At 38.6% G+C, this 27,976-nt stretch overlaps 1 long non-coding RNA gene across 1 annotated transcript; it reads left to right on the top strand.

The window, feature by feature from the left end:
• Positions 1-4,861: 4,861 nt before the first annotated feature.
• Positions 4,862-27,502, top strand: LOC118498494. The gene is made up of 3 exons (XR_004900977.1): positions 4,862-5,539; positions 24,172-24,176; positions 27,491-27,502. It is a non-coding gene; the product is annotated as an uncharacterized LOC118498494 (long non-coding RNA).
• The last annotated feature ends 474 nt before the right edge of the window (positions 27,503-27,976 follow it).

Here is a 27,976-nt window from a genome sequence, read left to right as displayed (position 1 = left end):
TGCCCTAGACTGAAAGTTGAGCTAGTGACTTTCCAGTTCACAGGCCAATGCTGAGTCCACTGAGCCACACCAGCCAAATCCCCAATTCTTTATTACACAGTTATTTGAGGTCTAAATTAATGTTCACAGTTTACACCTAAGTTATATGAACCACAATATTTCAGTTGGTCTCTGTTTTCTAGTTTTTCAATGTCAAGGCAGTTGAAAGAATTCAAAGTCTTAGGTTGGTACAGATGTTCCACTTAATTCAATTCAATATACATTTACTGAATACCTAATATCCATTGTAGTTAGACAGGGATGGTTACAAATAGGATACAGCCTCTGAACTCAATACATTTATTGATGTTTTGCTATTCATTCAGCAAATATGTATTAAGCACCTACTATGTGACAGGCACAATTACAGGCATTGGGGATAAAAATAATAAATAAAACACTGAAAAATATTTGCTCTCAGGAAGCATACAATCTAGCAGAGGGAGACAGACAATAAAGAAATAAGAAAAATAGCCAAGTTTTGATAAGTATTATGTAGAAAAATGAAGTAAAAGTAAAAATTAAGAGGAATATGGAATAATAGTAGAAGTGTCTGGGGGATATTTAATTGCTAATTATAGTGTTTTATGAGATTAGAGTTGGGAATTAAAGGATAACATAGGAGTCCTGAGGGCATTTTTTGTGCCACAAATAGAGATGAAAGCATAGTGAAGTTAATCTGGATAATCTCAAAGCAATTCAGGGTGACAAAACTGGACATTGGCCAGGGAAATAGAGATCTCTATCTCTCTATCTTTCCAGAGACAAGGAGAGGTCTGCTTCCACCTCACCCCCTTCAAAGTGACAAGGATGATGTGGGGGCCAGAGAAGAAGGGTCTTATGTGAAGTATCTGGTGTTTCTGAATATCCTTTTCCTCCTGCAATTGGAAGTGTGGGAAATGGAAGTGACCTATTATAGTCTGATGAATAAAAAACATCATGTTTATAACTAAATACAGTACATAACAGAATTTGCTTAGTTCTATGATAGATGTGCAAAAATAGTACTTGAGAATGGAGACAACACAAAGATTCATTTTAATTGGAATCTTCATGGAAGAGCTGGCATCATTATGAATGAGTGGTTGTATCCACCAACTTTATTATGAAGGTGATGATTTTCTCCTTCAGTCTGCCAGACATGCTTGCCCAGCCATACAGCAAACAAGTGATTCTGTAGCAGTTTCCTAAATTTAATGTATCAAAAACAGTTCTAAATACATATGTAGGAGAACATGTACCTTCTGTGATCTGAATCCTGCTGCAGATGAATATATGGGAATGTGGACTAATGTTCTAAATCTGATGAACTACGCTCATAGTCAAAAAGCTATGAATATTTTGACTGGTAACATCCCTAATCATTATTGACTGAGATTTTTATTTCAATCTTTGCAATAAGATCAAGGTTAGCTTCTGTGTCCAGAATAAATTTAAAATAAAATTTATCTTCATTGAAAATAGAACCTATGCCAATAGAAACTAGATCAAAATCACTTGTAACAAGTATAACTGGATGCAAGTATGCATACTTTATTTATAAACCTCATAGAGCTCTGCAAATGTAGCAATAATCTTATTTCCATTCAGAGATAAACTTTTCTTACAAAGATGTTAAATGACTCACCCAAGCCCACACAGTATGTGAGAGGACTTATGTTTGACTCCCAATACTCTATTATTTTTTCCTTTTACAAGCAAAACTTTATTTAGAAAGCCAGAGGTAGAAGAAGTGAGCCACAGAAGAAGTGAGCCAGCCAACTGTAGGAGCTCAGAAAATTAGTTAAAGAGGAAAAAAAAAAAAGGAGAGAGAGAGAGAGCCCTTGGAGCTTAGGAGAAAGATAGGCCAAGAAAACACATCGTGGGGAATGAGTCAGGGAAAGGCACAGATATGTTCCAGAGAGAGTTCACCTGGAGAAAGAAAGGACTGGGGAAAGGTGTCAGCATGCTAGAGAGAGAGAGAGGGAGGGAGGGAGGGAGAGTGGGAGGAGAGAGAGAAAGGAGAGAGAGAGGGGAGAGAGAGAGAGAGAGAGAGCGCTCACATTCTTGAGTTCTTTGTCTAGAGGGTTTTTATCTGGAGGTTACAGGGGAGTATCACAACAGAATATTCATCAGCTTTTCCAGGTGTGTCCTTTCAGGCTTGTGGTCTTGATTGGTCTGTACCAATGCAGGAGGTCATCCGTCATTACAACTGTTCCTGATAGCAGCCATGATGTTGCCCCACCTGGCTTTGCTGCTTTTCTGGGCCTGGAAATGAAACAACTGAATCCTAGATGTTATCTCTAGAACTTACTGCTTAAGGGAGTGGTTGTACTGGGGCTTGTATGGGACTCATATGAGGCTATTCTCTGGCACCCTTTTTTCTCCTACAAGGGGGTCTACCACATGACTAGCAACATGCCAAGTAAAGAAAGGTCAGTGGAGGGTCTGAACCATATGACCAGCTACTCTAAGGTTCCTAAACCTCTCCTCAATTTTGAATTCTTATTGCTTCATTCTTTTCTGTTTGTTTCTTTTTTCTGGTCCACTTCATTGATTTGAGTCCCAGTTTCCTTCCCCTCACTATTGGTTCCCTGTGCATTTTCCTTCATTTCACTTAGCGTAGCCTTCATTTTTCATCTAATTTGTGACCATACTCAACCAATTCTATGAGCACCCTGATTACCAATGTTTTGAACTATGCATCTGATAGGTTGGCTATCTCTTCATCACTTAGTTGTATTTTTTTCTGGAGCTTTGATCTGTTCTTTCGTTAGGACCATTTTTTTTTCTTTTTTTTTCTTTGTATTGCTGCGCCTGTTACATATGAGGGGTGGAGCCTTAGGTGTTCACCAGGGCGGGGAATCCCACATCGCTGGGTTGTGATACTGTATGTGGGGGAGGGTTCTGAGAGGGAACAATGTCACTTACTCTGCTTTCTTCCAGATTTCAGTCACTTCCCCCAAACAAACTGGGCCCTTTTGGTACTGATTCCCGGGTGGGTGGGTTTGTGTAGGTTCTAGGACCCTGTGGGTCTCTCCAGCAAACTCTCCTGTGAGGCCTGGAGTTTCTCCCACTGCATCAACCCCCACAGGTTTTTCAGTCAGTGTTTTGAGGCTTTATTTCCCCAATCAGGAGCCCTGGGTTGTACAGTCTGTTTCACTCACTAGTTCTTTCTCCCGGTTTATCTGAATGCGAATGGGGGACTGCCCAGTCCAAAATCTGCCCCATGGCCTGTCTGCCCACTGCTGCCTTGCCAGCTAGCCACTGCCTTGCCGACCCTGGTCCTCCACCTCCACTTTGCTGCAAGTCCTCTCCACCCAGCTGCCTGTCTCCGCCCCTCCTAATGGTCTGGATGAATGTTTCTTCTTTAACTCCTTGGTTGTGGGACTCTCATACAGTTCAGTTTTCTGTCAGTTCTGTTTTTTTTTGTTTGTTTGTTTTGTTTTTAAATTGTTGTTGTCTTTCCTTTGGTTGTGCGAGGAGGCACAGTGTGTCTACCTATGCCTCCATCTTGGCTGGAAGTCCTCTCCAAGTACAGGTCTTTTACCTCCTTGGTTAAATTTATTCCTAGGTACTTTATTTCTGCTGTGGTCATTGTAAATGGGATTTTATTACCAGTTAATCTTTCTGATAGTTAATTTGTGGTGTAAAAAAATGACTTTGATTTCTGAATATTGACTTTGTATTCCCCTGTTTTGCCAAATTCAGTTTTTTTAAAAGATTTTATTTATTTATTTATGTATTTATTTATTTATGTATTTATTTATTTATTTATTTTAGAGAGGGAAGGGAGGGGGAAAGAGGGAGAGAGAGAAACATCAATGTTTGGTTGCTGGGGGCTGTGGCCTGCAACCCAGGCATGTGCCCTGACTGGGAATCAAACCTGCGATGCTTTGGTTCGCAGCCCGTGCTCAATCCACTGAGTTATGCCAGCCAGGGCCCAAATTCAGTTCTTAAGTTGAGTAGTTTTTTGGTGAAGACTATAGGGTTTTCTATGTACACTAGCACATCAACTGTGAATAATGACAGTTTTATTTCCTCCTTTATAATTTGGGTGACTTTTATTTCTTTTTCTTGTCTGATTGCTCTGGCTAGAACTTCCAGTACTATGTTGAATAACAGAGATGAAAGTGTACACCCCTGTCTTGTTCCTGATCTTAAGAACACTTTTAGTTTTTGCCTATTGAGTATAATCTTGGCTGTAAGTTTATCCTGTATGTCTTTTACTATGTTCAGGTATTCACCTTCTATTCCCACTTTGCTGAATGTTTTGTTATAAAAGGGGTGCTGAGTTTTATCAAATGATTTTTAACATCTATTGAAATATCATGAGAGTTTTGTCCTTCATTTTGTTTATGTGGTGTATTACATTTACTGATTTGCCACTATGGTAACATCCTTGCATCCCTGGGATGAATCCCAATTGCTTATGGGTGACATGGACACCAGCCCACAGTGTCTGCAGCATTATGGATAATTCACACAGACTACTGATTGCTGTGGGGGAAATGGGACAGCATGGCTACTCTCTCAAGAGGAGAGCACACTGACCCTTGCCTTGGCAAGCTTTTATTGGCTTTCTAATGGCATACATCAAAGAAGGTTTTCATTTATTATACTGAGGTTTGCTTTAGGTAATTACTTTTTACAGATAGGAACAAAAGGGATGTTATTGATTACTTCTTATAGATTAACAAGAAAAAATTATTGCAAATGCAAGGGAACAATAAGAGTAACAGGTCTGGTTAAACTTCAGTCCTTGGGAAAATTAGCACAGACTTCAGGAAGTTACTTTAAAGATATGCAGTGAACATTTTCCGCCTGAACTCAGGGTGAGAGAGTTTTAGGAAGAGTAAGTCACAAAGCAGCTTAGGTATAATGCAGGCCTGATTTCCCACAGGAGAACTTCTTTACAGGTGTGGTCCTGCATGCCAACTCTCTCCCCATTGGTTTTCCATGTGGGTGCTGAGCTACATTTCCATGCCCTGTGAAGCGGTTCCCTACACCTCCTCCCTTGTTTTTAGTTAGGACTGCTATAGAACCTACAAAGCTTGTTACTTGCTGGTCTCTTATACAACCTTGGGAAAATAATTTGCAAATGCATCAAAGTACACAAAGCATTATTTGGATCAGTAAACATCTGGTGGCTCCAAATACCCACATTCTCAGATTAAGTCCATCAAACCAATTTTTGGGGTTCAGCCAAATGAAATTATCATGGAGATTCTGAAAAACTTCCTGCTCAGTTAAGCATTGAATGTCCTGCAGCTGCTGATGTAGCTCTAGCTTCAATTTATCAATTTTTCCCTTTAAGTTGGTAGAAAAAGCTCCACTTAGGTGATGTTGAATATCACTCCAGGAGGGCTGGCTGGAATTCCACTGGAGTGTGGTGACACACAGCTTGGAGAAGTCTGGATCGGGAGGGTCCAATGGGTGGAGGTGGGTCAAGGCCTGGGAAGCCTTTTCTGTGATATGGCTTCACCCTCTTCACTGGCAGTTCCAAAGGACATTCTCGAGAGTAAACACAAGCATACCCTCTTTCCACAGTTAATAGTTCAACTAGGCCTTTTCATCTTCCTTCCCGTTGGGTCTTTGTATAAGACCAAGGGGTATGGAACTGCAGGCCTTTTTTGCACAGAGTGTTTGTCTGTGGATGACTTTATTATCACAATTTAAAAAATATGTTTATATTGCTAGCATGATGAAATTCTTGGGGGATACCTGTTTTATGACAAATTCCCCATTTTTCTAAGAAAATCTGAGTGACTTGTGTTTATGGGTTATACGTGTAATATATCCCAGGCTATTATTAGTCTTGGTTTCTTGTGGACAGCCTAAGTGGCTGAAGGCCTCAAGCTGTAATATTCTTTGCTGATTCTCCAGTGAGGGGAGGGGCCTATAGAGCACCTGAGTTTGTGTCTGCTTGGAAAGACAGGCCCCCTGCTGTTTGGGCAAGCTGCAAAGAGTTTGAGCAGCAAATCCATTACTCTATTGTTCTTGGGACCAGGTAGTTCCTAGGTCTAGGATTAACATCTGTTTGCCAAATTCTTCAAGGTTGCAACCCTCTGGGGTTAATGCTGAGAGCAGAATGATTTGCATTCCCAATTGAGTGAGGAGGTCCCTGCCCCAGATATTAAGTGGGGAAGGAAGGATGTAAGGCTGAATCCACCCAACTTGCTCATCCAGACCAAAACATTTAAGAGTCTATATACTTTTATAGGACTGAGAAATGCCCCTATCTTAGGTATAGAAACACAAATAAAATAGAAATCACTTCAAAATTAAGCATGCCAGTAGCCTCTCAAAGCATGGGGGCTATTGTCTCTTACCTTAGGGATGACCTGGGTGGAACTCCCCTTTGTGACATGCTGTCTGTGCCAGTTCTAAGTCTGCTGCTAGGTGCTAGACAAGGCAAGGTGCCCTGTGGAACCATGGCCCCAGGGGTGGATCCAGTGGGTCAGGACCACACCCAACACTGAACATGGGGATAGGTTGCTCCCAAGTGCACGGGGAGGAGGGGAGGTGAGGGGGACCAACTGTGCCCTCTACTGCTGCTGCCTGCCCTCACTGGAGAGATCTGGGCCTGCCACGCTGCAAGTGCATTCAGCCAGTGCATGGGCTGGGATCACCCAGTGTGGCCGTGAAGCCAGCCGCAGCTGGGGCAACCCATGGGAAGTGTTCTACAGGCATCTAGAGTCTCCACTGCCACCGTCCCATAGGTCCCTTCTCTTTTTGTCTAAGCTTTTCTGAGTATGAGGGCTTCTTTGCCCTACTTTTTCCCATATTTCCAAATCTAAAGATCCCTTATCTGGTAGACATCCAGCAGCTGTAAAAAGCTGCTGAATTAGTTTAAAATATTGCTCTTGTTTTTTAGAGAGCCCATTCCCCATGGTTGAGGATTTGTAGAAACCTTTAAAGAAAAATTTTTAACAAATAAAAGAACCTTTTCTGAAATTCCTCCCACCACAAACACCATGATTACAAAACCAGTTTCAGTTTCATTTGCACTCTGTCTGCACCTTTAAATCCTACTTCTTGCTAGTGAAAAGAATGTAGTGGGTCAAAATGTGCTGTTGGTGGAAGACAGTCAGTGAGGGGGTAGTGGGAATTCCAGGTACCCTAACCTTGCTTATGGGTCTCAGGTTCTCCCCCAAGCATTTAAGACTGCAAGGGGGTGGGGGGCTTGAAGCACTAGGTGACCAACCTTTATATCACGCTTTCCTGAATGATCCAGAAGTTAGATTAAGTGGTTTTGGAGGTCCCTATAAGGCCCCTGCATGTCTCAGGAATTGATCCAAGACTACCTCACAAGGTTCTGACTCATGTGGTTTCTGAACACTTGATTTCTTGAGCCAAGGGGAGGAAGTTCCTTTTGTCTTTGGAGCTCAGCAAATGCCAAAAGCTCTCACACAAAACCTGTAACTAACACTAATTTCTACTAGAAAGCGATTTTTGGAGTCCGGTCTAAACTGAAACACTCATTCACTATCTGTTTTTCCTTATGCAGGTGGGCAGAGGGAAAAAGCAAAATCACAAGGACTGCAAGAGGAGGCGTGAAAGAAAAAATTTGCTGATATGCAGGTAGCTAGTCCTGTAACTAGTGGCTGTTTTTAAAGCTGATTAAAGGGAAAGTCTTTGCTCTTTCTTCCAAGCCTAGACCTAGTTGGGGGTTGTTTCACAGGGGTTGGGCTTATGAGTGTTTTTACAGTGTACCCCTCATTGCATGGGCTTTTGCTTGTGGCTGACGGGAAACCTAGTGTTCTGACCTGGTCCACATCCCTGCTAATCCTCTCACAGATTCATCTTGATTGGGCCCTGCAGTGCTTCCTGAATTTGTGTTACTTTTTACCTCAACAAGTTAAGGAAGTTTTCTGTCATTACTTTTTCAAACAGGTTTTCTATCCCTTCCTCCTCTTCTTCTTTTTCTGGTATCCCTATGATAAGAATATTATTATGTTTCATGTTGTTTTACAGCTTCCTTAAGCCCTCTTTGTTCTTTTTGAGTCTTTTTTTATTGTGTTGCTCTGACTGGATTTTTTTTATTACATTGTCTTCCACCTCAGTAATTCAGTACTCTGGTTCACCTAGCCTGCTTTTAACAACTTCTGGTATATTTTTCATTTCAGATACTGTGTTCTTTATTTCTTCCTGGTACTTATTTATAATTTCTTGTTTTATTCATGCTGCTGTAGTTCTCACTAAGTTCCATGTAGTTCTCACTGACTTTCTTGAGCATCCTTATAACCACATTTTTTTTTTTAATTCTATGTCTGATAGATTGGTTTCCTCAATTTCATTTAACTCTTTTTCTGAGGATTCCTCCTTTGCTTTAGATTTGGTGTTCTTTCTTTGTCTCCTAATTTAAGTGACTCTTGTTTCTTTTTCTGTCTCAGGTTGCTCAGTTTTACCTGCTTATCTTCACAGGGTGGACTTCTGTGGTAGGAGTTCTGTGGGAATCAGTGGGACAGTCTCTTTGGTCTTCTTATCTGGATGCTCTAGGGTTGCCCTTTATTCAGTTTATGTGGGCTCTCTTGTTGAACTTGGACTTTGGTAATTGGTGGCTCATTCATTTGGTCCTAACCCTTCCAGCTGGCGGACTAGGAGTCAGACCCACCACCACATGTTGTAAGTTGTTGTATAGATGCTTATTAACAAAGCAATAGTATCCACAAAATCAAGCCCACACCAGCATAAATACCACCTTACCACATCAGCAATATCAATAGCAATTGAGCAAAAATTAATAAAGGTGTACATCCCTGACTGGTGTGGCTCGGTGGATTGAATACCAGCCTGTGAATCAAAGGGTCATCATTTCTATTCCCAGTCAGGATATGTGCCTGGGTTTCAGGCCTAGTCCCCAGTAGGGGACATGCAAAAGGCAACCACACACTGATGTTTGTCTCCCTCTCTTTCTCCCTCAATTGCCCTCTTTCTAAAAATAAATAAAGTCTTTTAAAATGTAAAGGTGAAGAGAAATAGCAAATAATATAAGACAGGGAAAGGCAATATGAGATAACTAAAGGAGAGAAAAAAGGATTTTGAGTGGAAAAAAGGGAGGAGAAATAATAGGAGTAAGGACTAGAAACAAGGCAAAGAAAGGGAGATAATAAAATTTAAAACATAAGTAAACAGGGAAAGGCAATGGCAAAATGGAGTAAGAAAATTGAAGAGTACATTATGAGGTCTAAAATAAAATAAAGAAATTACTGAACCAAGTGGAGTAAAATTGAAGAAAAATGATAAAAATAGCTGTGCAAAGATTAATAAAGGTGGAAAGACAATAAGAGTATTATACAAATGATGAAAGAAAATGTGAGAGATACACAATAAAACAAAATCATTTTGAGAGGATGGGGGAGGAAAAATAATACTAGTGAGATTTGAATCCAGGCTAAGAAAGGGAAAAAGTAAAATTCTTTTTTAATATATATTTTATTGATTATGCTATTCCAGTTGTCCTATTCTTTCCTCCTCTTTATTCCCTTCTTCCCTGCAATCTCCCTTCCATCAGCATTCCCCCACCTTAGTTCATGCCTACAGGTCATATATATAAGTTCTTTGGCTTCTCCATTTTCTGTACTAATCGTAACCTCCACCTGTCTATTTTGTACCTACTATTTATGCTTCTTATTCCCTATAACTTTTCCCCCATTCTCTTCACTTCTGATAACCTTCCATCTGATCTCCATTTCTGTGATTCTGTTCCTGTTCCACTTGTTTGCTTAGGTCATTTTGTTTTTGTTTTAGGTCCAGTTGTTGATAGTTGTGAGTTTGTTGTCATTCTACTGTTCATAGTTTTGATCAATTTCTTTTTCTTAGATAAGTCAGTTTAACATTACTTATAAAAAGGCTTGGTGATGATGAACTCCTTTAACTTGACATTATCTAGGAAGCACTTTATCTGCCCTTCCATTCTAAATGATAGTTCTGCTGGATAGAGTAAACTTGGATGTAGGTCCTTGCCTTTCATGACTTGGAATACTTCTTTCCAGGCCCTTCTTGCCTGCAAGGTTTCTTTTGAAAAATCAGCTGACAGTCTCATGAAAACTCTTTTGTAGATAACTGTCTCCTTTTCTCTTGATACTTTAAATATTCCCTCCTTATCTTTAATCTTGGGTAATGTAACTATGATGTGTTTTGGTGTGTGCTTCCTTGGGTCCAACTTTTTTGGGACTCTCTAACCTTCCTGCACATATATTTCCTGTGCCAGATAAGGGAAGTTCTACTTCATTATGTTTTCAAATATGTTTACAATTTCTTGCTTTTCCTCTTCTCCTGGTGACCCTATGATTCAGATATTGAAACATTTTAAGTTGTCCCAGAGGTTCCTAAGCCTCTTCTCATTTTTTGGAATTCTTTTTCCTTCATTCTTTGCTGGTTGAATGTTTATTTCTTCCTCCTGCTCCAAACCATTGATTCGAGTCCCGGTTTCCTTCTAACTACTGTTGGTTCCCTGTACATTTTCCTTTATTTCACTTTGCATAGCCTTCACTTCTTCCTCTATTTTGTGACAATACTCCACCATTTCAGCGAACATCCGGATAACCAATGTTTTGAACTGTACATCCGATAGGCTGGCTACCTCTTCATCTCTTAGTTGTATTTTTTCTGGAGCTTTGACATGTTCTTTCAGTTGGGCCATATGTTTTTTTTTTTTTTTTTTGTATGGGTATGCCTGTTATGTAGTAAGGGGCAAAGCCTTAGGTATTCACAAGGGCAGGACAACCCCCATCACTGCATTGTGGTACCATGAGGGAGGATGTCAAGATGGAACAATGCCAGTTGCTCAACTCTCTGCTGGCTTTCAGTCACTTCCTCTGCTACTCACAAGCAAATTAGGCCCTTCTGGTATGGATTCCTGGGTGGGTGGGTTTGTGTACATCCTCAGATCCTGGTGCTATCTCCAATGAACTCTCCTGTGAGGCTGGGACTTTCTTCCACCACAACAACCCCCACAGGTTTTTTTCAGTCAGAGGTTTTGAGGCTTTATTTCTCCATGCTAGAATTTTGGGTTGCATAGTCTGTCTTGCTCCCCAGCTGTTCCTCCTGGTTTATCTGAAAGCAAATGTGGGATCACCCAGTCCACCAGCCACCACCTTGCCTAATCTGCCAGCTGCTGCCTCACCGTCCCCAGTCCTCCAGCCACTGACTTACCGAGAGTCTTCTCCATCCCTGTTGCTTGTATCATCCCTGCTACCAGTCTGTGTGAATATTTTTCTTTAACTCCTTGGTTATCTGACTTTCATACAGTTCCATTTTCTAGCAGTTCTGGTTAGTTTTTGTTTTTAAATTTGTTACTGTCCTTCTTTTGGTGGTGCAGTGAGGCAAAATGTATCTACTTACTCCTTCTTCTTAGCAGGAAGTCCAGAAAAAAATAAAATTCTTAACTCAAATCAGCAACCTATGAGAGTAACCTATGATACTTGAAATAAAATAAAATAGTGAACAAATAAGAATACCATTGAAGAAGAACACCAATAACCACATTATCCATGCCAAACAAGGCACAATTTTTAAAGGTAGAAAGAAAAAAATATTATAAGAGAGAGAAAAAGAATGTGAGCTGACTAATGGAATGAAGAATGGTTTTGAGAGGACAGAGGGAGGAGAAATAGTAAGATTATGGAATATGAGCAAAGCATAACCCAGGGAAAATAAAATTTACAATAAAAATAAGAAAGGGCAGGAAGAAGGCAAAATGGAGTAAGACAAGGATAGGGTACAATATGAGTATTGAAATAAAAATAATATAAAATATAAATTTAAAGAATAAAATAGTAAATTAGTTGAAATACTATTGAAACAAAAGAAGAAATATTAAAGGGCTATGTGAAAGGAAGAAAAAACACAAATTCTGAAGAAGAACGAGATGAAATTCATCTGAGAATTTTGGGGGTCACCTTCTCTTTCTGCATCTGTCTCTATTTTTTTATCAGCTTAAGGTCCTGGAGTGGGGCACCCAAATTCTGGAAACACTGCCTGTGTCACTTTCACCTGCCTCTAGAAGGAGCTCCTGTTGTGTTCAGAAAGGTGGGAACCCAGGGTCTCCCTTGGGAGGCACTGTGCATTCTTCTGGGAAAATTGTGGTTGTGTTCCTCTTACCCCTGCACCACTGGTCTTGGTCTCTCCCAGTTTATTTCCAATAACGTATATTTTCAGATGAATTAGCTGTCTGTTTCAAGGGAGGGACCAATCTGTATAAGAGGGCCAGCTTTTTCTGTTTGGTATTCACAGGAGCTCAGCATGCAGGCCAATGCTGGGTGGGGCCCTTATTGCCCTTGCTGCACAAATTCCTAGTCTCCCTACTTTGCTGGCCTCAGTGAAACAGGGCCCTAGGAACCAGTGTATTTTGTCTCCTTGAGAAAAGTTCAAAATGGGCCCTTTAGACATTTGTCTAGCTGTCTTTCTCTTGTGGAAATGCATTCCGAAGTGGGTTCTTGAGTGTTACCTGCCTGTTTTGCAGATCTTTTCCTATTGGTGGTGCTTTCAATCCTGCAGGAGGTAGGGGATGGTTTTGACCTTCCCTTCCCAGAGGTTTGATATCCTCCAGGAGAGGAGGCTCTGTCCAGCTTTAAATAATCTCAGGTGTTCACCTCCTGCCCTTCCAGTTCCCAGCCCACTGCTGTCACAGAGCCCTGAATTCTCCACCCTGTGCAGCCTCTGCCTTGCTAACTGCACTGGGCTGGGGCCAAGAAATCCCCTCACTATGCACCTCTCCAATCAATCTGCACACTGCATTGAATGGGAGCAAACCACACCCTCAATCCTTTTCCCTTGCTGACAGGGCAGCTGTGTGTGAGGTTCCTGCCCAGAAATTTCAACTCTCCTTTTAAAAAGTCTCTCTGGGCAGTCCCACTGCAGCACTGAGACACTGTTAAGCTTTCCATACATACTACCGCTCCAAAAGTTAAGAGTCTCTCACAGACACAACTGGCTGTGCCCAGCCTCCTCCTCCCAACCCAGGTGCAGATAGAATGCCTGTATTTCTTTGACACTCTCACAGTGGGTGTTTTCCACTGCAGCTATGGGCATGCTGTTTGCTGTGTGTATGTGTAGCCTGGATCTCCCCAAATTTGTGTATCCAAGTTGCTCTGGGCCTGGATCTGGGGATTCCCTTCCCTGGGGGCAGAGGGAGTCAGCCACAGAGCTATAATCTCTGACCAGGCTCTCCACAGCTGCAGATGCCCATGCACAGGGTATTTCCCCTTCCACCTGTAAAATCTCCTCACCACCTGTAATGAAGCATCTTCTCTTCTCTTTGGCTTCCAAACTTTGTATCAGCTAAGATTCTACTGAATGTTCAGTTCATTTTTTAGAACATCAGCCAAGTGTCCAAGTTGGGAGGAAGAGTGAGTGGACTTAGCTTCCAACCTACTTGGCTGCCATCTTCCTAAGTCCACCATGGGTGATTTATGAGTACACCTGCCCACACTGTGCTGAGCAGTTTTTTACCAAAACCAGAATGACCCCCATGCCCCACCCTCCTTTTCTGCCCAATCTTTCCCTTAGCAACCTTTTTCACTTGTTTCCCTAGATTAAAAAAGTCCTCAGATGGAAACGTTTTGCCGACGTGGAAGAAGTGAAACAACAACAAAATGGCAGAAGCACTAAAAGGCATAAAAATTGAGGAGTTCAAAACCTTTTGAGCAGTTGAAAAAACATCTCAATAGGTATATTGTATCAAATGGAGAGTACTTTGAAAGTGACTGAAGTTTAAACATGTAAGAATAAATACACATTTTTTATAAATAAATTCCAGTGTTTTGGTGTCCCATCTTGCACTGTTAAAGAGCGATAATTGTGTGATAATGCAACAATTTTGTAAACTCAGGACTATTTTTTGTCTCATTCTATGAAAATGTACTCTTAAAATGAAGCACAATAATGCAGGTGAATATATTTCAGAATATTCATTTTTGCCCAACCATGCAGACAGCTGCTTGAAGAACTTTCATTTGCTTTTCTTAGTGACACTAGATGTGCAGCAGCTATTATTTCAGGTCTTCAAATATGGGAACTAAATATCAGTTTAAACAATATAGCAGGTTGCACAGCTAGTGAACCACAGGGCCATTCGTTGAACTGAGGTTTTCTCATATGCAGCTCAGCAGATTTTCCTTACAATACGTTTTTCCACAGGCCTTTATAATCTTGATTCATCATTTGTTTCAGTAGAACATCATCAACTGTCATTTTCATCATAGTACAATAAGCACAATTCAAGTTATCAGCTGGTACTGTGATCTTTCTAAGCTTTTTTTTTTATTGTCTCATATCTCAGTCTGAGTTGGTTACTATGGCAACAGGCCCTATAGAAATGCACAAGATAAATAATGGATTATGACTCTTCACATGTGTCCAGCTAGGATACATTTAACGAAAAGCCACTCCAAAATTGAAAGAATAATTCTCATATATATGTTGTGACCCACATGTTGATACCATTTATTTATAAATAGGTATGCCTATTGAAAGGCCAGGTGAGTTCTGCTCAAGTTAGGAAAACATTTTAGAGAAGTTACTTTAGCTTTGCACTTAGCAGAATAATTAAGCTACTTTGCTTTTATGATTTTAACAGTTGTCAAGCCTAAAAGCCTCACAAACACATAATGGCCTTGTTGTTTTGCTTTGTCCCTTTCAGCTCCCATTAGATGTAGGTTACATTTGCACTATAACAAGCTCTTTGGGTGTCTTGATGCATATATTTTAAAGGACAAATTTTAAAAAGAACTTTGGTAAGTGATAATATCTGTAGATTAGGAAGTCTGAAGTTTATTTTGTCCACAGAACTCTTTAAGGAGCAGGGTGTCCTTTGTCCAATGAAGAGAAGATGAAAGAGCACATGGAAGCTGCTTCAAGGGTTTAAAGACTCATCATATAGAAGAGGAAACTTATTCTGCAGCTCTCCAGAGTGTAAAATGATGACCAAAGTGAAGAAGTGATTGTCACTGAGAGCTTTCCAATATAGAAATGGCTGCCTTGTGAAGTGGTGAGCCCCTAGAGAGGATCCCCGAAGGGTGGGATGCTTGAAAAAGAAAACTGCTAGGATCCATTCAGAGTTACCCAATTCTCACATAATACTTGTGAACATTTATTGAGCTCCCATATGTTTTACATATTTTATATCATTTAGTCCTTATAAAAACCTTAGTAAGCAGAGACCATTGTTATATAAACAAAGAAACTGAGGGAAACCAAAATTAAGTAATTTTCCCAGTAATACTTGTTAGATATAGCGGACTTGGGATTCAAACTCAAGTAATTTGGTGCCACAGATAAAGTTGGGAACTACTATGCCCCAGTGTTGTGTAAAATGAGTGCTATATTGTTTCTGTGTAACACTAAATGTTTCCCAACAGCCCTTTCCAAGACTTTGTACCTATTAGTACCCTCACTTTTACCAGTGATGTTAATAAGTATGCACAATGTCTAACATTCAACCAGATACTAAAAGTACAGCTACTATCATTGTATCTGTGTTGGGGGAACAGTTTGAGAAATCTGGAACATTATAAATGAATTATCATCAGTTTCTGTTTCAAGCCTCTGTCTTCTGCCTACTTCTTTTTTAACACCTTATGCTGAGGTGATCCATCCTGTTTCATGGCTTTAAATATGATCTGCATGTTGATGACTCCTCAAATTTGAATCTCCAGTCTTGACAGCTAGAGAAGCTCTGACACCAAGATACATCCAAAGAACATGCCTTCCAAAAGCTTATTAATACTCTGTATGTAGGTTTTTACCAGAAATATATTTTTCTTTTTTAAATTGAGTTTTGCCTTTCCACATTACACTGATACATAAAGAAGAATATTTTACAAGTTAGATTTTCATTGTCCAATGTACAGTAACTCAAACCATATTATCTGAAAGCTGTGTTAAGTACCATTCATTTCAAATACTTTTTTCAGCTTTGAAACTGAACACAGAAATTCTACAAGGTATAATGTTTGAGAGTTAGACTGAAAATAGGAAGACGCAGTAGGCTAATATTCTAGACCCTCTTTGTTCTTCTTATATAATAAAATAATTAACAGTTAGGGGGAAATTGTTATCATACCTAAAAAGTTTGGAGATGTATTAAACTCACTGGAAAGCGTAAACTTTGAAATCAGACATAGCTGGCTTTAATCTGCCATTTGCTAGATGTGTGACTATAAACAAGTTGCTTAACATCTGAGACTCATTTCCTGATTTGTAAATTGTACAAAATCTTATAAGGCTTTATTGGAATGAAATAAAATATTCTGAGCATGACACCTGTCAAACAGTAAGCTTGAAATAGTAATCTACTTCCCCTCTCAGCTCCTATTAGCTCCTATTAGTGCTTGATCACTCCAAATAATGTTCTTCTGTTACAGAGTATAAGTGAGGGAGTTGAATAAGAGAATGGAAGGTGGATAGAAACTCTTGACATTTTAGTTCAGTGAATTCTGTACCCTTAAACTCTTAGTTTTTTTTTTCTTCTTTAGTGCTTTAAGTTGTTTTGTATAAATGAAAAAAAAGCTCTGCTGCTTTACATTCTTATGTTGTGACTTATTTTGACTGCTATTAACCTATTAAATATTTGTTCTTTAAGTGTGATTTTTAAAGGTATGGTTGTTTTCTTATGATTTTATCAAGGCTTAGAAGAAAAATCCTATTTTTGGGAAAATGTTGACAATTTCATATAGAAACCAATGACAAAATAGGATATGCAGGACAAATACTACTTCACAGGTAAATTTTGATATCTAAAACACTACATTTTCTGCCTCCATGTACAATATTTATCTCAGAATATTCAGAATATGACAAGTAGCTGAAAGTAAATCTCTATTCTCTCCTAATCTTGGGAAATAGTAAGCTCATAACTTTAGAAATAAATGCATAATGCAAACTCAGAAACAAACTTTATAAAGATCTCCAAATTCAGTTCTGTGTGGATTTACAGGAAAAAAGAAAAGGGATTTTCAGGTTTGGCTTTTGCTCAAGTTATATTTGCCATGTTGGTATGAGAACAATTGAACAATTAAAAACAAGCAAATTGTTACCTAGTTTAGAAAATAGAAAGGGAAAAAATAGAAAGTAATGGCTTGTTTGGAAGAAAAATAACAAATGTCAATGCTCGATATGGGACTGTATCAACATTATTCTTTTTCCAATACAAAATGCCTTGGAAACTTGCAGCAAATGTTGTGCACTTAACAAAATATGTTCCCATATTTTCTTTCAATATCTTATAAAAAAACTAAAGGGAATTCAGGCGTCACATTCTCTAAAGAACCGGTTTGGTTTGATCTGGCAAATGTGACTCAACTCTGTATGGAAAACTTACAGAAGCAAAGTGGTGGTCAGGAGCAGACCCTCAAACCAGGTTTTCCTGTGGGAATCAGACCTAGAAAATGCATACTGACTGCTATGGCTTGCTCTTGCTAAAACTCTCTCATCCTGGTCTGAAACAGTAGATGTTTATTGCCTGTCTTCCAGGTAGTTTCCAAAGCCTGTGTAAATTTTCCTAAGAATGAAGCTAATCAGCTTGCTACCTTTCCCTTCTGCATGTATTATTTTTATTTCTTTGATTGTACCTATGTAGACAACAATATTCTATGTAATAGATAATAAGTCCTTCTTTGATATAAAACCCAAGAAAAATAATAAAAGCCTGTCCAGGCAAGGGTTGGTGCACTTTCCTTTTGAGATAATGGTCAAGGCACTCAGAGGCACTCTCCCCTTGAGAGAGTGGTCATGCTGTCCCTTTTTCTCCACAGGATTGCTGTAGCCTGTGCATTTGTTTTTGTCTTCAGTCACATCAGGCAGACTCTGCTGGCCAGAGTCTGCCACAACATGCACCTTGGATTTCACTTCTATGTCCCTCATCTGCTTGGCTTTTTCAGTACCACCATCCCTCCTGACATTCCTTCTCTTTCTCTTCTTCTTAAAATATACAGATACCTCCCTGGCCATGTGGCTTAGTTGGCTGCAGCATTGTCTTGTACACCAAACAGTTGCAGGTTCAATCCCTGGTCAGGGCACATGTCACTCATGAGACCATTCTTGAGACCTTATGTCTTGTTTTATGAATATACCATAAAACAGTATACTGTCTGGAGGCTCTACCCTTGAATTTCTAAATCAGAATCTTTGAGGATGTAGTCTAATAGTCTAACATTTAAACAAGCTTTCTTAGTGATTACATTCAAGTTGAATAATCACATCATCCAAAACTCGTTTACTTAAATTTAATATGATTCAAATTAGTGAAGCTTCCCTCTTCTAATGATAGTTTAATCATAAGAACAGAGTAGAAACCTCTGGGCTAGATGCTAGAAGGCAAGAGACCAACTCTTGGCTATAATACTTCCTGAGCACATGATCTGGCTCTCAGTTTCCTAATCTATAAGACAAGGCTAAAAACTTTCTGGCCAGGCTTACTCAGAGGGTTGATGAGGAAAAAAAAATAATGGAAAGTTATTTGGAAACTAAATATCTACACAATTTTAAAGTATTGTAAAATTTTCATTTTACCTAAGATCATCTTCTAAAGACTGCCTCAAAGAGAATAAATAGACTTTAATTTAAAAAGAACTTGTTTTTAGATGGGGGATTGAAACCATGTAAAAACTATTAGCATGAAGTTTTTTCAGATAAATTTTAACTAGTTTCATTAAATCTAGTTAGTGTTTTATTCATACCATGTGTGTCAGATGCCATGCTACCTGCTGGAGATACATTGAGGAAAATATTATTCTCTCCCCAGAGCAATGTCGATAAAAGACCTGTGATATGTTTATACAATGGAATGCTATTTGGCCATAAAAACAAAAGAAATCTTACCTTTTGTAACTTAATGGATGGATCTGGGGAGCATCATGCTAAGTGAAATAAGCCAGTCAGAGAAAGACAGGTACCATATGATTCCATGTATATGTGGAATTGAATGAACAAAGCAAACTAACAAACAAAATAGAAACTGACTCAGATATAGAGAACATACTAATAGCTATCAGAGAGGAGGGGTTTGGGGAGCTAAGTGAAAAGGTAAAGTGATTAAACAAAAAACTTAGTAGAGATAGACAACAAAATGGTGATTAACAGATGAAAGAGGAAGTTGGGGAGGTAGAAAAGAGTAAGGGGATGATAAATGCTGATGGAAGGAGACTTGCCTTGGGGTTATAAGAACACAACACAATATACAGATAACATATTACATAATTATACACCTGAAACCTATTTTATTAACCAATGTTACCTCAGTAAATTCAACTAAAACTAAAATATAAAATGTAAAGAGCAGATAATTTGAAATAAAACCATTAGAAACACTGAGCCCCCAAAATCTGCCAAAATACTTGATACTATCAAATTTTCAACCCACTACCAGCAGGTAATCTGACTCAAAATATATGAATAACAGTCCCTATGAAATATCTGCCTTTGCTTTTTTAATTTTCTCAACACATGTATTAAACTCCTATTATGTCCTAGACACCATGATTGGCACTAGGGGTGCAATAATGGATAAAGCAATAACTGTATCTGCTATCACAGTGTCTTTATTAAATCCATGCACATAATCAATGCATACTTGTTTCAATAACATTTTAGTTTGGGAAATATAGTGTTTGAGAGCACAAAATTGGCAAAGATGAACTTTAATTTCATCTCTATCAATTTCTGTCTCTATGATCTTGGCCAAGTATCTTGTTTGTTCTAAGACTAAATTTCTATATTTGATAACTGAATACTTACCTTATGTAGGTTTTATGAATATTAATTGAGGCAATTCATGTGAAGAATTTAGTATAATATTAGCATGCATATAGTAAACAGTCAATAAGTATTAACTACTGATTTTTGGATGCAGATTTTCCTCTAAAGACCTCCTGTGGACATTTCTTTTGGGTAGTAAAATAAGCTAGATAACATGAATAATTATTTTCAGCAAAACAACTGAAAATGTTGGATAAAATACATTTCACAAATTATTTTTATTTGCATATATTTTGTTGACCAAAAAAGAGAAGAAAGAAAGAAAAAACCTTAAAAACTCCAAGTAAAAGTAAACCAAAAATCTAAGTACAAAAACTAGTTTTCACCCTGGACACATTTGTAAATCCTGGTGACCTTGAGCATCAATGTTTAAGACCACTTGGTTTAGAGGCTTGGGTACAAAGCTTAATAACCATGAAAGGAGGAAAAATTTGTAGGAGACCCTCGCAAAAAGCTTAGACATTATTTTTAGAGTTTAAGACCTTCATTGTAAGAGTGAGCTAAAAAAAATCCCACCCCACAGAAAAGAACAGAAAGAAAACTTACCTATCTTCAACTCAACACAGGGCTGAACAGAAAACAAAAGTTTTAGAATTTTTAAACCAAAGCTGGACCTTGTGCAAGTTTAGAGTCTGAATCCATACTGCATATACAGACTGAAAAACCTCCCAGTGAGAATTTATTATATAATAGTTGCATGTTGGATGTACTCCAGGCACTTGGCAAGGTGAAACTCAACCCCTCTCTAGAGAAATGCATCATCAATCCAGGCCTCAAAGTTTTTCCACAGATGAAGTTTCAAGGTGTATACACTTATAGTCAAAACTTACAAAGCATGTAAGGACAGTTTGGGTTGAATCACGTCTCCAACCCCCTACATTCATTTGCTTAAGCCCTACCTCTCAGTTCTTCAGAATATGACTTTATTTAGAAACCTTGTCATTGCAGATGTAATTAACTAAAATGAGGTCATACTGAAGAGGAGTGGGTCCCTAATCCAATAAGAATGGGGTCTTTATAAGTAAAACAAACAAACAAACAAACAAACAAAAACTTCATGTGAATAGAGAGAGGCAATGTTAAAACACAGGGACAGTGAAATCTACAAGGAGTGCCAAACATTGCCAGCAAACTACCAGAATCCAGGAGAGACTCATGGAACAGATTTTCCCTCATGGCTCTCAGAACAAAGCAACTCAGCAGTCATCTTGATTTTGGACTTCTAACTTCCAGAATTGTATGATAATAATTACTGTTTTTTAAGCTTTTTAAAATTTATTTTTAGAGAGAGGGGGAATGAGGGAGAAATAGAGGGAGAGAAAAGACGATGTGAAATGATTGGTTGCCTCTTGTACATGCCCCGACCAGAGACCAAACCCACAGCTTAAGCATGTGCCCTGACCAGGAATCAAACCATCCGCCTTTCATCTTGCAGGACAATGCCCAACCAACTAAGCCACACTGGTCAGGGCAATAGTTATTGTTGTTTAAGCCACCAAGTTTTTGGTAGTTTGGTACAGCAGCCCTAGCAAACTAGTACAAACACAAAACACTTCTAAAGACAACATGTCTTCCCACTGCAAATGTTTGCTGCTAGGTTAAGAGATCTTCACTGGAATTACACTCCTGATATCTTTATGTCCTTGTATTTCCACTTACCTGGGGAGAAGGGTTAATTGATTAATTTCTCTGATTGAAATATTTGGTGAGAAATTTGAGACACGCTTAGCTCAGCAACCCCCTCTTCTCATGGAAATGACTCGCTTTTGGAAAGCAGGTCTTTTGTTCTGCTCATCCAAGCGATCATTCTTCTGATACATGAGTTCTCTTGCAGTTCAGCATGTTCTGACATTGGCTGGGTGATTATGCCTAATTCTGAGAGTCAAGATTAGTATGATTAACAAGGTTAACAGACCTAAATTCATGCCCATGAACAATATAATGTGACATCCTTTTCCACTCATTTATTTTATTTACCCATCTGTTTAGCAAAAACAATAAGCAGCGGAATACAACTTAATCCAGACTGCAGTGATAAGAATTACCAAATGTAAGCTATAAAATATTTACAATATTTATGTTTTGGAGAGGGATATGAAACTGAAAGCATGACAAGGAAATGACACCATAAAATTGATGTTTTCAGAACACAAAAAACTGAGACACTTTACCAGCACAAGAACTCCATCAGAGGAGATTCAGAAGGTTGTACTTCAGGCCAAAGGAACATCTTCTCAGAAAGAGGTAGTGAGGTGCTGATAGGAATGATGAGTCAAGAAATCGGGGAATTTGTGGGCATATCTAAACAGACATTGACTGTACAAGCATTAATAAAAATGTCCAATTTATGTTGGTTAGCAACATGAAAGTAGATCTAAAATCTATATATACAACACCATTTTGAAGGGAGTTATATAAGTTAAGTGTTCTAAAGTCCTTGCATTGTGTGGAGGTGGATGAAGAAGTTGATTGACATTGGATTTTGTTGAGATGCATGTTAACATTTTGGAAAAACATGAAGTGAGACCCAAAAGGTCACAATCAATCCAAAATAAGACAATAAAGAAAACACCAATAGAAAAATCAGGATAATTAGAAACCTGTAACAAAGGTGGTAGAAATAAATCCTAATTATACCTGCAATCATGGTAAATTTAAATGGATTAAAAGATCTAGTAAAAAATGGTCTAACTGCTTAAAAAACAAAATGCATCTGTATGCTATTTAGAAAGACATATGAGAAGCATAATGACACAGGAAGGTTAAAATTAATAAATAAGAAAAGATATATTGGACCACTACTAACTGAATAAAAGCCAGTATATCTAAGCTGACAAACAAGAAAATCAATGTGTGTATTTGAATAGCATAATTAACAATCTTGACATAATTGACTCAGCAATTGTATAATACACATTATTTTCAATCACACAGGAAAAGTAACAAAAAATGACCATGCACTAGGTAATAAAAACAAGTCCTGAATTTCAGAGAACAGGTATCATGTGCATTATACTATCATGTAATAATTTGAGTAAATTAGAGATCAGAAGGCATTAAAGTTCTAAATAAATGGATATGTGTAGAAAAGCTTAATATCATCTACAGGGTTGGGCAAAAGTAGGTTTACAGTTGTTTCTATGGAAAGTAATACAATCATTAATAAAAAATACAAGAATAAACTCTGTTTCACATACGCATAACTGTAAACCTACTTTTGTCCCACCTATAGATGCCATTATTTCTACATCTACTTTTAGATTTGATGCAATTACAATCAAAATTCAAAGGAGTTTTTGTGTGTATGTAATTTGAGGATTTTGCAATTTTTGGTTTTTTACTTTACTTTTATTGTTTATATTATTACAGATATCCCCATTTCCTCCCCTTCTCCCACTTCCACCCAGCCCCTGCTCCCCCTTCCCTCTGGCCATCACCACACTGTTGTCTGTGTCTATAGGTGATGCACATATGTTCTTTGGCTAATCCCTTCACCTTCTTTCATCCAGTCCCTCCTCCCCCTCCCCTCTGACAGCTGTTAGTCTCTCTCATGTGTCTATATCTGTTTCTACTTTGTCAGTTTATTTTGTTCATTAGATTCCACACAAAAATGAGATCGTATGGTATTTGCTTTCTCTGATTGGCTTATTTTACAATACTTAACATAGTAATCCCCAGGTCTGTCCATTCTGTCAAACAACGTAAGATTTCCTAATTTGAAGATTTGATTCTAAGATTCCATGATGATTAATTTTATGTGTCAACTTGACAGGACCACAGAGTGCTCAACTTTTGGTTAAACATTATTTCTGGGTGTGTCTGTAAGAGTGTTGTTGGGAAAGATTAACACCTGAATTGGTAGACTGAGTAAAGCAGATTACTGTCCCCAATATAAATGGACATCATACAATCCCTTGAGGGTCTGTTTAAATAAAACACAAAGGTGAAGGACAGAATTATCAATATTTTCATGACTGCTTGAGCTGACACATCAGCCTTCTTCTGCCCGCAGACTGGGATAAACCCCACTGGCTTTCCTGGTACTTAGGCCTTCACACTCAAACTGGAATTACTGCCCTGACATTCCTGGGTTTCCAGCTTGCAAATGAAAGATTGTGGGACTTCTCATACTCCATAAATCATGTGAGCCAATTCTTAATTATACATTTATTTAGATATACAGTATATTTTTATATGTGTATATCTATTATCTATATAGTATTGGTTCTGTGTCTCTGCATCTCTGGAAAGCCTTGACTAATGCAGATTTACATGTAGAGAAAAAATGCAGCCACAGTCAAAAGAACTCATGGAAAAGAAAAGGGGTTGTGGAAGTCTTGTACTAACAGATATAAAGATTATAATAAAGTTATTGTCAATAGGATAGTAAAGTCTTTGTTTAGGGATAGAGAAATAGTTTTTAAAGTAGTAAACATTTTCCAAGAACAGATAATCATACATATGGAAACGATTGATAGGGCTGGTATTATGGATCAAAGGGTAAAGTATGAAATATCCAATAAATTATGCTTACATAATTGACTACCCATGCAGGAAAACATAAGCTATATCCTTGCATAAAATCAGTTTTAGATTGATTAAAAAACATAAAAAGCAAAATTTAAAAACTTTAATAGGAGGATACAAGAATATTTTATGACCTTGTTATATGGAAGGATTTCTTAAATAAAATACCAATAATGAAAATGACAAAAATGGCCCTGACTGGTGTAGCTCAGTGGATTGAGGGAAAGGCCTATGAACCAAAGGGTCACTGGTTTGATTCCTAGTCAGGGCACATGCCTGAGCTGCAGGCCAGGTCCCTAGTAGAGGGTGTGTGAGAGACAACCACACATTGATGTTTCTCTACCTCTCTTTCTCCTTCCCTTCCCCTCTGTCTAAAAATAAATGAATAAAATCTTAAAAAAAAGAAAATGTCAAAAATGATAAATTTTACTACATAAAAATTTAGACAGTATGATGAAGGTTAAATGAGAAGTCACAAATTGGGAGAAGGCACAATAAGGAAAGGATAAAAAATTTAATGAAAAAATAAGGAAACAAACTAAACAAGGATTTCATAGAAGAACACAGATAACCAATAATTATATGAAAAATGCAAGAGTAACCTCATTAGTAATCATGGAGGTGCACAATAAATGTGATATGAATTTAAACCCATTAAACTGGTAATAAAAATAAAGAAATCTGATATTATCAAGGATATGAAACAACCAGAGCTTCTATACACTGTTGATAGGAATATAAAGTGTTACAATAATTTTTGAAAAAAAAAATTAGCACTGGCCCCGGCTGGCATAGCTCAGTGGATTTAGCTCAGGCTGTAAACCAAAGCATCGCAGTTTCGATTCCCAGTCAAGGCACATGCCTGGGTTGCAGGCTAAGTGAGAGGCAACCACACATTAATGTTTCTCTCTCTTTCTCCCTCCCTTCCCCTCTCTAGAAATAAATAAATAAATACATCTTAAAAAATTTAGCACTGTTTTGCCAAAGTTAAGATATACACACACACACACACACACACATATATATATATATATATATATCTTAGTATATATATATATAATAGTATAATGTATAATATATATAATATATAATAGGCCTCTGTACTTCTACTTTATTGAATTCTCCATAGAGAAATTTCTGATACCTGTTTACAAGAAAGGTAAATAAAGTTTATAATAACAAACAAAAGTAGAAAGAAAAGGAGAAACAGATAACAACTAAATGTCCAAAAACAAGAGAATATGAGAGGGGAAAAGTACAAGGAGCATATTATTTTATGGAATGAAATATTATACAACTATAAAAAGAATGAACTACTGATATAGGTACAAACATGGAATAATTGTATTACTATAAGCTCAAGCAAAAAAAATAAAAACAAACGAACAAACAAAAACACCCCAGCCCCTGGCTGGTGTGGCTCAGTGGATTGAGTATGGACTGGGAATCAAAGGGTTCCTGGCTTGATTCCTAGTTGGAACACATGCCTGGGTTGCAGGCCCGGATCCCAGTGGGGGACACTTGAAAGGCAACCACAGATTGATGCTTTTCTTACTCTCTTTCTCTCTCCCTTCCTCTCTCTCTGAAAATAAATAAATTAAATCTTTAATAAAAATAAAAAATAAAACAAAACAAAAACCACTCTCATAGCAAAAAAATTATACCTACTGCATGATTCCATTTATATAAAATTTGAAAGCACACAAAATCAAATAATATATTAATTAGGGATACAAACAAATGAGGGGAAGGAAGGTATTGGAATTAAAACAAAAATCAATATAATATTTACCTCAAGGAGAAGGATGAGATTTAGAAAAATGTGTCAGGGAAGGAGTATAAAAAAGAGCTTTTAAGACCGAGTTCAAGATGGCGTCGGAGTAGGAAGGAGCAGATTCGGCTTTCCTCTGCTCAGGGGAGAAAATCCTGACCGATCTATGGAGTAGGAAGGCAAGCAACCAACATATTTCAGCATTTTTGAAAACAGAGGACCAAGGATTGTGGCAGAACTGAAAGAACAAAGAACAGTTCCTAAGGGGAGTGCTGCAACAAGGTTGGGTCCCAGGATAAGCATGTGGGCCTGGGGCTGCAGCCCCAGGCCCGGGGCCGCTGCTGGGTTTACCATAGGGTTTTTGCGAGAGAGCCAGGTCAACTGCTCCCTCCCCAGCCGAGCAAGGTCTGAGCGGCTCTGGGAGGAATCCAGGTACTGGCAAACACACGGGGGCAGTGAACGCCTTTGGAGGCGGTGGTGGACACCTGAGGGGCAGAGTCGTGCAGCAGACCCGGACTCCCACGGTCACCGGTCTGGCTGGAGCTTTGGAGGTGGGAGAAGCCAGGCCACAGTGGGAGAAGCCAGGCCACTGTGGGGAGCGGTGGGCTCGAACGGGAGGAATTTCTCAAGAGGAAGGAGTGAATAGACACGGACACTGTTTGGGGAATTCTCCTGAAGTGATCAGTAGCTCCAGCTTGTCTGCATCCCAGCTGTGGGCGCACCACCAGCCCACTGGCCCACCAACGGACAGGCGCACCAGGTGTGCCTGCAGGGAGAGCATCCCCGCACCCCAGCCCACAGCAGTAACCCTGGGGAAAGACCTGATTCCCACACCCAGGGCCCAAAGCTGAGGAGCCAGTGCGAAATCCACTGGCCAGGGAAGAAAAGCCAAACAAATCATCCTTCAGCCTGCCTCAACCAGCAAGAGCAGAAAAACCGGTTTGGCCACTTTAAAATCAAGAGACTTTTTAATTTGATTCTATTTCTTTTAACAATTTTTAATTTTTTAAGTTTTATTGTTTTTATTCTCTTTTGATTTCTTTTTCCTCTCTTACCTGATTTCTTGTTTTTTTCCTTCCTCCTTCCTTTCCTCCAATTTTATCTCTTCTTCCTTCCTTCGTCTGCCTTTTCTATTTTTTACTTTTTAAATTTTTTTCCTAAATACTTACAAGTGAGGCAAAATCCTGGATCTGTGAAAAGACCAAAGTTGACCCCAAAGAAGGGGCATCCCAACAGCTGGGACAGTGAGATAAATGTCACTCTGCTATTACAGAGAACCTGCAAGTTATTGCATATTTGTATTATTATTATTTTTCCAGTGTTCCTACATCTTTTTTTAACAGGGTTTTTATATCCCTCTTCTTTTTTGTATAGCCTGCTTTGCTAGGCTGGATATATTGTATGACCTGACAGCTTTCCCCTGATATCTCTTTCTATACTGTATTACTAATCTACTGTCCTTTAACTCACCTGTGTCCCATCAGCACACTACTCGATGTTCTGTACTCCCTATTCTTGTTACCTAGATCTCATAGACTCTGTCATATGAATGTTGCCATAATATTATTGTACATAACCGCTGTTCCATGCAATTGTAATTACTTCACAACCCCCCCCCCCGCCGATCTTAGCCCATTTCAAAGTTTCCTGAACTCTATTACTGTAGTGGTTAATTCTATTCTCTCACACACTACACCTATTTACTATCCTTTTCTCTCACCTTATCCCAGAATCTGACCTCCCTGCTATATAGATCCAACTCACAATCCTTCCTCCCCCAAAGAGAGTCTTATCTTCTTTCCATCCTTTCTAAAAATCAGCTAGCTGGGTGGAAGACCACGATTAGCACTATACATAGTGAAAGGATCTCCTATATCTTCCCTACTTGCTACTACTGTA

The sequence above is a fragment of the Phyllostomus discolor genome, chromosome X, assembly GCF_004126475.2.
Source record: "Phyllostomus discolor isolate MPI-MPIP mPhyDis1 chromosome X, mPhyDis1.pri.v3, whole genome shotgun sequence".
NCBI classification, from domain to species: Eukaryota; Metazoa; Chordata; class Mammalia; order Chiroptera; family Phyllostomidae; genus Phyllostomus; species Phyllostomus discolor.
Note: the sequence above shows the minus strand (reverse complement) of the source record. Positions and strands in the feature narration are given on the sequence as shown.